The sequence below is a fragment of the Balaenoptera physalus genome (genome assembly GCF_965194825.1).
Source record: "Balaenoptera physalus genome assembly, chromosome: 3".
NCBI classification, from domain to species: Eukaryota; Metazoa; Chordata; class Mammalia; order Artiodactyla; family Balaenopteridae; genus Balaenoptera; species Balaenoptera physalus.
This window is the reverse complement of record NC_138890.1, coordinates 156,516,924-156,531,439: the sequence shown is the minus strand read 5'-3', so window position 1 is coordinate 156,531,439 and position 14,516 is coordinate 156,516,924. Positions and strand designations below refer to the sequence as shown.

General features: G+C 39.9%; 1 long non-coding RNA gene and 1 pseudogene across 2 annotated transcripts in view; one reads left to right on the top strand and one right to left on the bottom strand.

Moving 5' to 3' along the window:
• The window catches only part of LOC309656910, a 251,817-nt gene that overhangs the window by 109,412 nt on the left and 127,889 nt on the right, over positions 1 to 14,516 (top strand). The gene's annotated exons all lie outside the window — the stretch shown is intronic.
• Positions 1,507 to 14,516, bottom strand: part of LOC309657018 (protein lin-28 homolog A pseudogene) — a 46,494-nt pseudogene continuing 33,484 nt past the window's right edge. The window contains exon 2 of the transcript in view: positions 1,507 to 14,298. The product of the transcript in view is annotated as a protein lin-28 homolog A pseudogene (transcript). The remainder of the gene's footprint in view (positions 14,299 to 14,516) is intronic.

The window sequence follows — 14,516 nt, the reverse complement described above, 5'->3', positions numbered from 1 at the left end:
TTCTCCATCTAATTTGAATGAGATCCTTGCTGGGTAGAGTAATCTTGGTTGTAGGTTTTTCCCTTTCATCATTTTAAATATGCCCTGTCACTCCCTTCTGGCTTGCAGAGTTTCTGCTGAAAGATCAGCTGTTAACCTTATGGTGCTTCCCTTGTATGTCATTTGTTGCTTTTCCCTTGCTGCTTTTACTATTTTTTCTTTGAATTTAATTTTTGATAGTTTGATTAATATGTGTCTTGGCATATTTCTCCTTGGATTTATCCTGAATGGGACTCTCTGTGCTTCCTGGACTTGATAGACTATTTCCTTTCCCATGTTAGGGAAGTTTTCAACTATAATCTCTTCAAATAGTTTCTCAGACCCTTTCTTTTTTCTCCTTCTTCTGGGACCCCTATAATTCGAATGTTGATGCAGTTAATGTTGTCCCAGAGGTCTCTGAGACTGTCCTCAGTTCTTTTCATTCTTTTATCTTTATTGTGCTCTGAGGCAGTTATTTCCACTATTTTATCTTCCAGGTCACTTATCCGTTCTTCTGCTTCAGTTATTCTGCTATTGATTCCTTCCAGAGTATTTTTAATTTCATTTATGGTGTTGTTCATCATTGTTTCTTTGCTCTTTATTTCTTCTAGACCCTTGTTAAACATTTCTAATATTTTCTCCATCATATTTCCTAGATTTTGGATCATCTTTACTATCATTACTCTGAATTCTTTTTCAGGTAGACTACCTATTTCCTCTTCATTTGTTTGGTCTCGTGGGTTTTTACCTTGCTCCTTCATCTGCTGAATATTTCTCTTTCTTCTCATTTTGTTTATCTTTCTGTGTTTGGATTCTCCTTTTGCAGGCTGCAGATTTGTAGTTCCAGTTATTTTTGGTGTATCTCCCCAGTGGGTGAGGTTGGTTCAGTGGCTTGTGTAGGGTTCCTGGTGGAGAGGATAGTGCCTTTGTTCTGGTCGGTGGGAGTGTATCTTGTCCTTTTGGTGGGCAGAGCCGCATCTGGTGCTGTGTTTGGAGGGTCTGTGAACTCAGTATGACTTTAGGCAGCCTCTCTGCTAATGGGTGGGGTTGTGTTCCTGGCTTGTTAGTTGTTTGGCATGGGGCATCCAGTACTGGAGTTTGCTGGTCATTGGGTGGAGCTGGATCTTAGGTTTGAGATGAAGATCTCTGGGAGAGCTCTCACTGATTGATATTACATGGGGCCAGGAGATTTCTTGTGGTCCAGTGTCCTGGACTCAGCCCTCCCACCTTGAAGTCTCAGGCCCGACACATGGCTGCAGCACAAAGACCCTGCCAGCCACATGGCCCAGAAGAAAAGGAAGAGAGAAAAACAAAAACAAAAACAAACAATAAAATGAACAGAGAGATCCCTAGGACAAATGTTAAAAGCAAACCTATACAGACAAAATCTCACAAAGAAGCATACAGATACACACTCCAAAAATAGAAAAGGGGGAAAATATATATATATATATATATATATATATATATATATATATATATATATATATATATATATGAGGAAGCAAGCAACAAAACCAATAAACAAATTCATCAATGATAATAAGCACTAAATACTAAACTAAGATAAACATAAAACCAGAATCAGATTAGACACAGAAGGCAAACCCCAAGTCTTCAGTTGCTCCCAAAGTCCACCACCTCAATTTTGGGAACATTCATTGTCTGTTCAGGTATTCTTCAGATGCAGGGTTTAACAAGTTGATTATAGGGATTTAATCTGCTGCTCCTGAGGCTGCACGGAGAAATTTTCCTTTCTCTTCTTTTTTCACACAGCTCCTGGGGTTCAGCTTTGGTTTTGGCCCCGCTTCTGTGTGTAGGTCACCTTCAGGAGTCTGTTCCCCACCCTGACAGGAGGGGGTTAAAACAGCAGCTGATTAGGGCTCTCTTGCTCTCAGGCCAGGGTGAGGGAGGGGTATGGTTATAGTAATTGGAATTCGAGGTGAGCCTGCAGGGGCAGAGGCTGGCGTGACATTGCAACAGCCTGAAGCATGCCATGTGTTCTCCTGGGGAACTTGTCCCTGGATCATGGGACCCTGGCAGTGGTGGGCTGCACAGGTTCCCGGGGTGGGTGTGGATAGTGACCTGTGCTTGCACATAGGATTCTTGGTGGCAGTGGCAGCAATGGTAGTGGTTCATGTCCGTCTGTGGGGTCTGAGCTGATAGCCGCGGCTCATGCCCATCTCTGGAACTCGCTTAGGTGGTGCTCTGCCTGCTGTGGGCACACTGGGAAGGAATCCCCTCTCCTTGAGCACCCCAAAACAAAGGTCTCTTGCCTCTCTGGCAGGTCCAGACTTTTTCCCAGACTTTATCCTGGCTAGCTATGGCACATTAGCCCCCTTCAGGCTGTGTTCATGCAGCCAACCCCAATCCTCTCCCTGGGGTCTGACCTCCGAAGCCTTAGCCTCACCTCCCAGCCCTCACCCGCCCCGGCGGGTGAGTAGACAAGCCTCTCAGGCTGGTGAGTGCTGGTCAGCATCCATCCTCTGCGAGGGAATCTTTCCGCTTTGTCCTCTGCACCCCTGTTGCTGTGCTTTCTTTTGTGGCTCCGAAGCTTCACCCCCTCCCACACCGCGTCTCCGTCAGTAAAGGAACTCCCTAGGGTGTGGAAACTTTTCCTCTTCACAGCTTCGTCCCAGAGGTGCAGGCCCACTCCTTATTCTTTTATCTCTGTTTTTCCTTTTTTCTTTTTCCCTACCCAGGTATGTGCGGATTTTCTTACATTTTGGGAAGTCTGAGGTCTTCTGCCAGCGTTCAGCAGGTGTTCTGTAGGAGTTGTTCCACATGTAGATGTATTTTTGATGTATTTATGGGGAGGAAGGTGATCTCCATGTCTTAATCCTCCGCCTTCTTGAAGGTCCGATCTCATTTAATTTTTAATTCTTTATTCTTATTAAAAAGAAAGTTTGTTTCTTACTGCCAAAAAAGTTTTTTTTATATATCAAAAAAGAAGTCACTGCACTGTACTTTGAAAATTACTTTGGAACTTTGATGGATTCCTGATGATTTTGATGATTTTTGACAATATTTTACAACATATAGGGTCATGGTGACTAGAATAAATACATCAGAGGAAAAATAAATTGTAATTTTGAGGTGATCATTTTCTGCTTTTGCTTGTTTTACAAAGAATTTGCACTTACACAATTATTTGTAAATATTCACATTATCCATTCCCAACTTAAGATCTTTTCATAATTTATATTTATGGCATTCTGAGGGCAATATTAATATTACCATTTTAATCAAAATATTAAATTTAAATGAACATTTATTAATAACTTATCGAGTTTCTATGAATAGAAGACAAACCACGAGGCAGTAATAGCACTGAAAAATCTATAGATTTAATATATAAAAAAAACATACCATAATAGAGCATATTGTAATAAAAATTAAAAATTAAAGATAATGGAGAGGGCTTCCCTGGTGGTGCAGTGGTTGAGAATCTGCCTGCCAATGCAGGGGACATGGGTTTGAGCCCTGGTCTGGGAAGATCCCACATGCCGCGGAGCAACTGGGCCCGTGAGCCACAATTACTGAGCCTGCGCGTCTGGAGCCTGTGCTCCGCAACAAGAGAGGCCGCGATAGTGAGAGGCCTGCGCACCGCAATGAAGAGTGGCCCCCGCTTGTCACAACTAGAGAAAGCCCTAGCACAGAAAGGAAGACCCAACACAGCCATAAATAAATAAATAAATAAATTTAAGGATAATGGAGAAATGACGTGACAGTTTACACTTTGTTTATTCAAGGTTGACTGAGATCAATTGGCCAATGTTGTTCCTTTAGGAAATGCACATACTTTCAAGGTGTATTTTGAAGAACGTTATAAAATGTCCAAGAGAATCAATAAAATTTTATTCCAATTATGTGAGATATACATGTGCAAAGTTAAATTATCACCTTTTCCTCTGACATCACCAAGGAGCCACTTGTAGATCATTGTCCTGTGGTCTGAGCAGCACTCACAGATAAAAACCATTAGAGATAAGCAGCAGAAAAATCTAGTCTGAGAAAATATTGTTCCATAAATATTATCTATCAGTCTGTAACCTTTGCCTATGTCATAGAGCTTTCAGAACTGGCTAATGTGGTACAAGTGTGACGTTGATGTTCCAGTAACAACATTTCCTGGTCTCTTTTTTTTCTTTAGATGCTTTGATGTTGATTTGAAATAAAAGTTAATCATTAGTATTGTTCTGTAATGCACATAGATAGAAGTGGATATCACTGAGCTATTATTAAAATATTATGTTATGAATCAGCCAAACATTACAATTACAGAATTTTTATTTTATCTTATATAATTTATGATAAGCACAGCAGATATCTAAGAAGCACTGTAACCATTAAATAATGAGGGGTAAAAGATAGCTCTTTATTGGAGTAAAATATTCAGAAAAATACATCAGATGACATCCATAGAAAACCATCATTGACTTAGTACTTAAAATTGTCATAAGTTTACAGTAGAAAGCATTCTTCTGAGTACTTAAATAACCGCAGAATGGAAGACATTCCTGTCATTCATGGAAGAGCATTTAAATTCAAAATGAATTTGATAGTTTCCTGACATACTCAGCATTTATTAAATTAAAATTAACGGAAAAAGATGCAATGAAGAAGAAAAACAAGCAAAAATCTGGCAAATAGTGTCTAGAAGCAAGGTACTAAATATGAGTTATCAACATTAACTATGTTGTTAACTTTAATACAAAAATTATGGACGATATATACTAATAATGTAGAAACAATTTGTATAGGCAAGATTAGGGTATCAGAATTTTAGTCAGTAATTTTTGTCGTTATACTAAATATCTCTACTTGGTTATAGTTCCTGCAACTTGGGATAAATCAGGATCATTTGGGAAAGTACAAAGGAGAATAAATAAAAGGTTTAAATGATTAAAGTGCAAAATATGTATTTAGGATTAAGAGATTCCAGTATTCAACCAGAAGATGAACAGTCTCTTGATAATGATGGAATGACTTATATCCTTTACAGAGAGAGAACTGAACCTCTATGCAAACTTGAGCTTCCATGTCTGTTTATAACTAGTTTTGATTTTAGGACAGATTTCACTCTAACTGAAGAATGGCAACAGCAGCAGCAGCTGCAACAACAACAAACAGAGAGAAACAACAATAATGAAATTTTGTTGCTCAAAACCCACACTATCTCCTGGTTGAGGTGTCCATGCCACCTACATCTGCACACTGCCGTATGTCCTCATTGAATCTGCTGGTACGCTGGCTTGTCCCACAAAGTCACCAGGGAAACGCTGTCAAGTTCTGTCATATTCTGTCACTGAACACCTGTCCTGCACTGCCATCAGTCTTTAAGTGCTCTAAGTTTTGCAGGCTTCTCTTTCAGACCTTAGGCATTTAATGTCCAGAGCTTGTAACAACCACCCTATGTCTCTTTATCACAGCCTTGGAACTCTGGTCACCCAGAGTGGACTCTGAGACAAAAACAGCATTTTATCATCCAAATAAGCATATTCCTTCTCTGACACAAGGCTCTCAGTCTGATGGCAAGCCTTGTGACACTAACCTCCCCCATCTGAACCACAGAACAGTGGACATTGTTTGAGTGACTGTCCCTCAGGTGTCCCATGGATGGTACTAGTACCATATACTAGATGCATAGGATGTTTTCATTATACATAATGAACACCTTAAGACATTAAGGCTTAATTCTCTTTAGGTCCCTGGTGGGGAAATTCTAAGTTTCTAGGTCATGCTTGTACAACTTCTTTCAGGTAATTCTCCATAATCATCTGGATATTGACTCTGAGAGTTGAAGGTGGTAGTGGAGGTGATGACTCTGAAATTAACTCTGCACGCTCCTTATTCTTTGCTTTCCATTCTAAATAAGTGAGAGGAGTCAAACTTATTTTTCTTTGTTCTCTCTCTATCTCTTTTTTCCTAGAGATTTTTCTATTATGTTCCCTTTTCTCTACCCGAAGGGGTTCGTTTGGGATGGACACCAAGCTCTGTTATCCTTCTAACTAGTGAAAATGGTTGTCTGCATGTTTTTTAAAAAATTCTATGGCTCTGAGTCAATTACACATGAATTCTGATAAAAGAGTTTTAGGATGATTAGGAATTACTGAAAATAAGAATATACTGGTTTAATACTGACTTGATATTTTAAAAACATTAACCCTGTAAAGCAACAATCTAAATATAATTCTGAAGCATTCTGTAGCTTATCTGAATTTGTGAAACTATGTATAAGAATTTACATGAATGTGTTGATGAGACCCCAACAAAATTCCATGCTGATTTTAAAACAGATCATGTTTTGAAAATATTTCCAAGAAACAGAGGACAAGTTTTCATGTATTATGTCACTTACAACCTGTGTGACCTTGACAAGTTGCCAGTTCTCTTTGAGTTTTGTTTTTCTCTTCAGTCAAATAGGAATAATGACCTATTTGTCTCACAGTATATTAGAATCATAAGGCATGATTATTAAAAAAGAGATATTACAAACTATAAATTACTTCTTAAAAAAATAACATCATTTTCTTTAAAACTCCAGCTAAGGTAGAAAGTCTCCCCTTAAGCATGCTTGAACATTCAGTATCATTTTATTTGGAGAAACCACCAGTAATTAGTTAAGATTTGGAATTCATTGTCACAGCTTGTACTTTCTAAGTTCTCACGCATATGAACTGCACTCATTTCCTTTGCACAGCTTGACCTTTTCTAAAATGCAGAGGATTGCCTAACTGCAACTTGCATTGATGTGCTGTGCCTATCGGTAATTGAAAAAGTTCCAGCTCTGTAAATTTCCAAACACTTGCATTGAAAAAAATATATCTTTAAAATTTTAGTTTATTGGATAGTACCCAAATTATTCTTAGTTCATTATTTCCTACATTTGAGAAGTGACTATTATGTAGTGTATTTCTTAATATTGCCAAGTCCATATTACATAAATAACTTTATTCTTTAAAATTATTTTTTAAAAAATTGTGGTTGCATTTATTGTTTGCTAACAAATGAGAGTGAGTCATTTAAAATAACAAGCTGACATAAATAAAAATTGGGGGGATGATCTACTAAAAAGGGAATATCTAAAAAAAATTTTAAGTAATATATCTTAGGCATTTTCTTTCTTAATTTCTCTTATTAATACATCCTAAGTGTAGAACTCATCTTTTCTCTTATTACTCCACAGACCAGTAAAGGATAAGATTTAATTTTTAAAGAAAATTGATTGAAGGCTCAAAAGAAGATAAAACAGACCATAAACCACAATTACTATACAAGTTCAAGGAACTTTAGGGTCACTTATTGAACTACTTCTCTGGCTAGCTCCTAGCCTCATCCATCCTCCCACCCCCCAATATGATGTGAGTCAGCCTATGTGTTTCCACCACAGCCTTTCTGGCATCCCCTCCTAGAATTCAGATTAAAAATATTCAAGAACACCAAGTGAGCAAAAAACATAGACACGGCTCAGAAAATTTGTAAATACCTGTTTCTTTTCTCTACCTTCTTATTACCAACCAAAATTACAATGGATGACTCAAGGAAACACACTAACTTTAAGCTATGACTTCTACTATTCCCTGGAACATCCATGTATGCAATTACATTTTAAGAAACAATTCAATAAATTAATCTCTTTTAAGTGGAAAAAAAATTACCAGGTTGTAATATTAAGTTGCTATGAGCTGACACTTATCTTGCCCTTTCCACAGATAGGAGAGACATGCCCTGAGAAGAGGCAGGGAGGTAATTGCCTGCTATTTTAGAAAAGATCAGTGAATTTCAAAATATACATGTTAGTACCGTACATCTTATAAGAAGGGGAAACTGAAATTTCCATCCAACGTCCTTTTGAAATGGAAGAAAATGGTAATGGAACTTTAGATGGAGGGAGAAGGGAAGAATCAACTTATTTTTTGCATTTTAATTTTCAAAGTGTTAATGTTTGGGGAAAATGTTCACATTATACTTCTAAGGAAAAAAGAAGCAGGTAATGAAACAGTATACTACAGAAAAATGTGATTTTTAAAAAAAATGTTACACAGTCACACACACATATACACACAATGCACACACCCTGGCATCACAGGTCTACGACTACAAAATGAGTCACACTTAATGTTCAAAAAAGAGGACTTGTATCCCCAAGGGTGTGCTTTCTGGTGCCTGAATCTCCACCCTTGAGGAGCCTTCCTCCCTGTTTTGGCTGCCCATTTGAGAAGGCCCACATGAGCTTGCCGTACAGCTTGTCCACTGCAGTAACTCCGTGGTTTCTGCCACAATAATTTTCTCCAACTCCTTCCATAGCTGATGACTACGCCTCAGAGACTGACAGAAGGACCCTCTGAGAAGCCAGTGCTAATGGTGTCCCTTGTGAAATCCCAGTTCTATGACAAGGATGCTGCATCCGAACTCTCCAAGGTGAGAAAATGGTGCTGGATTGCATGTAGAGCTGGTAAACTGGATCTTTCCACAGCTTCCTGCCACAAATTGTCACTTAGGTTTCTAAGCAACATTGTTCATTTTCATTGCTTACCAAATTCATAAAAAACTTTTCTGCTTTTCCTTTTCAATCTTTTCCTGTAGTGTCAACCAACCAACAAGAATACTAAAAAAACAAAAAAAAACAAACAAACAAAAAAACTAAAAAAAAAACCAAACCCTTAAAAAAAAAGAAAAGAAAAACTTCATTTTCTAGTAAACAAGAAAAAGTATTTAGCACAAAGCTGTAGAGATTTATATTCTATCTAAACATTTGTCTCCTTTTTTTTTGGTCTCTTAACACCCACCCAACAAAACAGAATTTTTGAAATAAAAATAAAATGTCATTCTCAGTTTTAGAATAGAATCTGACAAATATTAATACTACCAAACCATAATACTAATAGCTATATTCAGGTTAAACATGACTTCTATTCCTACTCTGAAACAATGAATATATATTTGCTTTGAATTCATATAACAAAAGGGCCACTTCTGATCATTATTTTTCTGAAGTAATAAAATGATTTTTCTAACTCACAGAGAAGAAGGAATGGTGAGAGAAAAGTCTGAAAAAAATATAACAGATTGGAAATTAATGCATTTACCCCTGAATTATGGAAATAAGTACAATTTACATTTATTTGTAAATGTTTTACAAACACACATTAAAATGCTAAAATAATGCTATTAAAATGTGATTGCATATTTACATTCTCAAGAATCATGAAAATGTGTATGGGAGAGGGATGCTTGCAACTATTTTCTACTTATCCTGTCTTATATTGCCATTCAGCGTTCAAGGCAATGGCACTGTGTCATGGTGAAGGGTATACACTCTGAAACTTGAGTTTGAATTTCACCTCTAATTCTTACCGTGCAACCACTGGTGTTGCATTCTTTGGGCTTCTGTTATCTCATCTCAAAATAGTTATAGTAAAAGTAAAAGGTCTTTTGTATGATTAGCTGATTTAATGTATGTAAAATTTTAATTAGTGTTGGAGTTTACAAAGATTATGGAGTTTACTGGCTGTGTGCTCAGGCCAGTGTATAAACTTCTGGTGAACGTGGTCCTCTGTTGACTGACTTTGAAGATGATCTCTGCGCATTCAATTCTCTTTCATAATTCTGAACATAACCTGGAATATCTGAATTGAGTTGTGGTATTTTTGCTCTCTTAGAGAAAAGTAAAATTAAATGTATAATGTGTTCAGACAATTTTAAGTGCCTATAGAATTACATTTTCTTATTTATGCACTCCTTTCCAATGCAGTTGTTACAGGTGATGCCATTTCTGATACTTTAAGTTGCAAGCTGGCACTCATTCTGCCCTGTTTCACACAAACATTTGTTTATCTAATAACCTGTACAGACCATTGCAGCCATGCCACTGTATCCTTTAGAGACACATGCTTCCTTCTTTCTTCAGCAATTGGTACAGAATTCTCTGTATTGACTTTCAAATAAACTTTTTTTTTTTTTTTTTTTTTTTTGCTTTCCCTGTGCATTTTTTCTTTTCATTAGGCTGCGTTACCTGATAGTCTTCAAATCCTTGAACTGATCAGGCAATGGTCTCTCATGGGTTTCCTCCCTACAGTGATCTGCAGGCAGCTGAGTTCTGCATGGGAAACTGAAAACCTCAGGGAGCCTCTGCTTGTCCAGTAGAGCAGCTAGAGCTTTTCCTGGCATTTCTTCCTTTGGATTCTCTCTTAAATTCATTCAGTGAGGCTGGTGACACACACTGGGCCCTCAGTACTCAGGCATTCATTTGGGAAACTACCTTGCAATCAAGAATCAAGACAGGTGAAATAAGAGTGAGCTCTTGTGTTTGTTTAATAGTTTCTTGGGAGACATGATTAAGAAAAGCTGTGATGATGTTTAATAGTAAGAGAATTGGTAAGAAAGTAGGCAGAAAAAAAATACTACCTTTTTCTAGTTATCTTCAGCTGTATCTGTGGTAGTCAAATACTCTATGTAGTCTCTACTTTAGGATAGATTCACTGTAGCATATATGAATCTTTGCAAAAAAGTAGAAATTTCTTTAGAAGAACTAAAATTAAAAGTTTATTCCTAGGAACTTAGAAGTATAGCTTTTATTAAAATTCCTTACTTTCTTTCCTCATCTTGGTTGCTTCTGAGATATATGCAAAGTATCTGAGGAGAAGTAGTAGTGAGAACTGAACAGGTAATGTTGCTATAACAGCTACAAATAGTAAAGGAGCTAATATTTTCATTAGTGCTTTTGTTTCCAATCATATCAAAAGATTTATGCCCTTTAAGCTTTGAAGGTAAGCTAAGCTTTTCACCTGAGAGTAAAAAGAATAAAATGGTTTTTATTCTATAACTTTACATCAATCAAGCCATGATAAACATCATTCCTCTGGTGACTTGCATATTCATATAATGTCATGTAATTGCTTCTTTTTTTTTTCAGTACCAGTAAGTCTTTATTCATTGTATTTTCCCAAGGAAAAGAAGGAGAAGGGAAAAGGGTGAGCGTGTGTGTTATAAAATGATAGTAAATGGGAAAGGAAGTACCTGGCACAGCAAAATTAACCGTCAAATAAACACTGCCTAGATGGGGTTGCCAAAGCCCAAAGAGGCTCATTCACCTGCAGTTAAGGAATGAAGGGAAGCGATGAGGGAAAGAGCAGACAGGTGCATGTTTTTCTACTCTCCCTTCCTCCACGTAAATTCAAGATTTCACAGAAAGCTTTGGTTTCTAGCAGTAAACATGGAGTTACATTCATCCGTCTCCTATTAAACAATCTCATGGCCACTTTGACGTTTCTTGCACCTTCATAAAAGTTCCTGAGTGACTTGGATATACATTCATCTTTCCTTCTGTGGTCTCTCAACCCCACTTTCTACATGGAAGGCCCCCTCATTGCTTCTTTCCAACCTAGGATTAGAGATTAAACTAGGTTTTAATTCATCCAAAGGCAGCAGTCTGTTTGGCATGAATCACATCAAGGAATGGTCATGACTCAGGAGACTGGGAACAAGGGATGGAGAGTTCTTAGCTTCTTCAGGATTTTTGCACAAATCATTTAATCACAGACACCCCACAAATTAAATACAGGTGTATGGACTATTTTGGGGGAGCGTGAAGGGGGAAAGACAAAGGGGTAGGAATCTAGTTTTTAGGACATAAGATCTTGTTTGAAATAGGAAATCGGGGAAGGGAAACACAAAAGTGTGGTTTAAGACCCCTCACTTCAAGGTGAGGGGCCCCCAAGCTTATGTTTCAGATCTTTCTGCCTGGTACAGAACCTTTAGTCAAAGATACTTTGGCTATTTTTCTCAATATAAAAAGAAGTTTGTAAACAATAAAACCCCAAAAGAACATGGAGAAGACCAACACATTATATTTACACAAACTAAGCCACCTAGCAATCACCAAATCGGCTACTTGTTAAGTCCTACAAAGCCCAGACAAATACAATAACTAGAGGGGGGCAGCAACTGGGGGAGACAAGAACCCAGGATCAGACACACATCACCCAATGTGTTCTATTGCATTTGCCCCGTTACAACACATTGAGGTAGGTTTGCAGTGAGCTCACAGCATGTAAACGAAACCCCCTTTTCTCCTTTAGCTAATCCGTGACACTAATCACTGCTGCAGCAGGGCAGGACACTGGCTCTGGGAACCACAAAGAAGCCATGGCTGATGGCCTCTCTGCAAGTCAAGGAGGAAAAGCCCAGAATTGTTAAAAGTTAAGGATCTTGTCCTTGCTTCATATATCCATCCCTGGGCAGCTCAAGATGGGTACAGAGGCATCGTTCTTAAAACCTATCCTTACCATGTCACATTTTTTACAAAAACACACACATACACCCTGTTGTGCATGGTAGGCCTAGCCCAATCCAGTGAAGGATGCATCTGGTATGTAAAGCAAGTCCTGTGCCCTGGGATTAGAGGTCTGGAAAAGGAATCCTTTATCACATGTACAGATGACCTTTGCCTAATCTAGGCTGCCCCTCTCTGCACCTTTTACCTGGCCCAGCCTCTCCTAACCTCTCTGCACCACCTTTTCCTGATTAGACCAATTTCCAATCTTTCAGTAGAAGGAGACCAAGTCATGGGGCAACCCAGTTAGAATCTAGTCTCCCATGAAACATTGAAGATGGTGGGGTTTCAAGAGAACACTGTGGCAGAAAAGCCAGCTCTAACTGGCAAAAATGAGGTAGTTCAATAGGCTATACGCTCCAAATAGTTGTTCTCTCTGGTGATAGAGCAACAGAAAGTATTCCCGCTGTGCAGACCCGGAGCTGCTGCCGACTTATCCCTGAGATTGCTCACGTACCTGAGAACACAGTGCAGGAATGAGGGCCTTAGATTAAAATACACAAAAATACAAAGCCAGAACACTTATATTACAGAAAAAAAGTTAAAGTGCACAAGATACGTCATTCGCACACAGCTAGTGCAGTTGGCATCCTGGAGAAAGTGGGACCCAAGGTACAGTCATCCAAGGGAGCAAATAAATAAAATTGTATTGGCCCAGAATGGGGTGGGAATGAGCTTAGACGCAGCAGGTCTACAGTTGTTCCCATAACCACCCCTTTTGCCTATCATTACAACCCACTACTTGGGACAGTTCTCAGCACTTTATCCCAAGAGGGGGTTATGAGGAGACAAGATGTGGAAAACCCTGCCTTACGCCTGAGATATTCCCTCCCACAGAACGTAATGGCTTGTGGGTTGGGCCCATCAATCTGGTCTCATGCTTAATCTTTTCACTCTGGCTGGGAAATATTCTTCCAAATCCTTCTTTAAGAGTAAAACAACTTCTCTATCTAGGCCACTTTCAAAAGCTGAAGATTCTGCGGGTGGAGACTCAGATAAAGCATGTAGGTAGGGTTACCCCCCCAGAGCCCTCATGTGCATTTGGATAGAGCATGACTGGAGTTCCTTTGCCTCACCCCTCTCCCCACCAGGAGGGAAGTGGGGGATGTTGTGGACCCCGGCCTGAGATATATGACAGTGCCAGCTGTCCCCTACCCACGCTGTCCCCATGTCTCTACTCTGCCGATTGATGCCTGCTCCTCAAAACTTCCTGATCACAAAAGGATAGCCCCCATCCACTGTGGCTCAACTCTGTGCCTCTGGGAGCATGGCAGGGCTATGGATCTCTTCTTCCTCCTCCCGAAAGTAGGCTGGCTTTCCCTGTGAGCTGGGAGCCTGCTGGACCTTCAGTGGCCACGAGGCCACCAAATGGTTGATGCTCTAGCAGAAGTGGCACTTCCTGGGATGGGGTGGCTGTCTGCATCCCTTGGCATGATGGTCTAGACCTCCACAGTTGTAGCACCTGTCTCCCTGTGATCTGCTTTTCTGTATGCTCTTCCCTTTGGGCCGCCTCTCGCTCCCAATACGGAACACCCCACCAGGGCCGGTGATTCGGAGAGATTCCAGGCCCTTGCCAGACCTCTTAAAGGTGAACTCCACGGCCTCACCCTCCTTTAGGCTCCGGAAGCCCTCCGTGTGCAGCTTACTCTGGTGCACAAACACATCCACGGGCCGGGGGCGGGGGCGGGGGGCGGGGTGTTGAGCGCGACCCCAGCACGGGAGGTCACGGACGGGAAGCCGAACCCCATGCGCACAGTGAGCCACTTAGAGGCGCGGGCGCCGTGCGGCAGTTGCGGCTCCTCCGGCGCCGCCAACCCGCAAACTGCTGGTTTGACACAGAGCCCGTGGTCTTCGGCTGAGCCCGCGGCCCTGGGGCCCCTGGTCGGGCGGCCGAGGGCCCCAGAGAAGTTGGGAGGCAAAGGGGTGGCTCGGAGAAGAGGCTGCTACATCTTCCCCAGCACAATAGACGTGGGAGGGCCCACTCATGTAATTACTTCCGATATCGACAATTGATTCATTTTTCCAGTCTTTCAAATCTGTGAATAAAGTATCTTTGGAGAACGTTGCTGCTTGCTAATTACTTTGTACTATATATTCTGAGTTACTACAGTGTACTTCTGCATATATAGCTTTATTATAGGTTTCCTATCCTCCCTCTGCC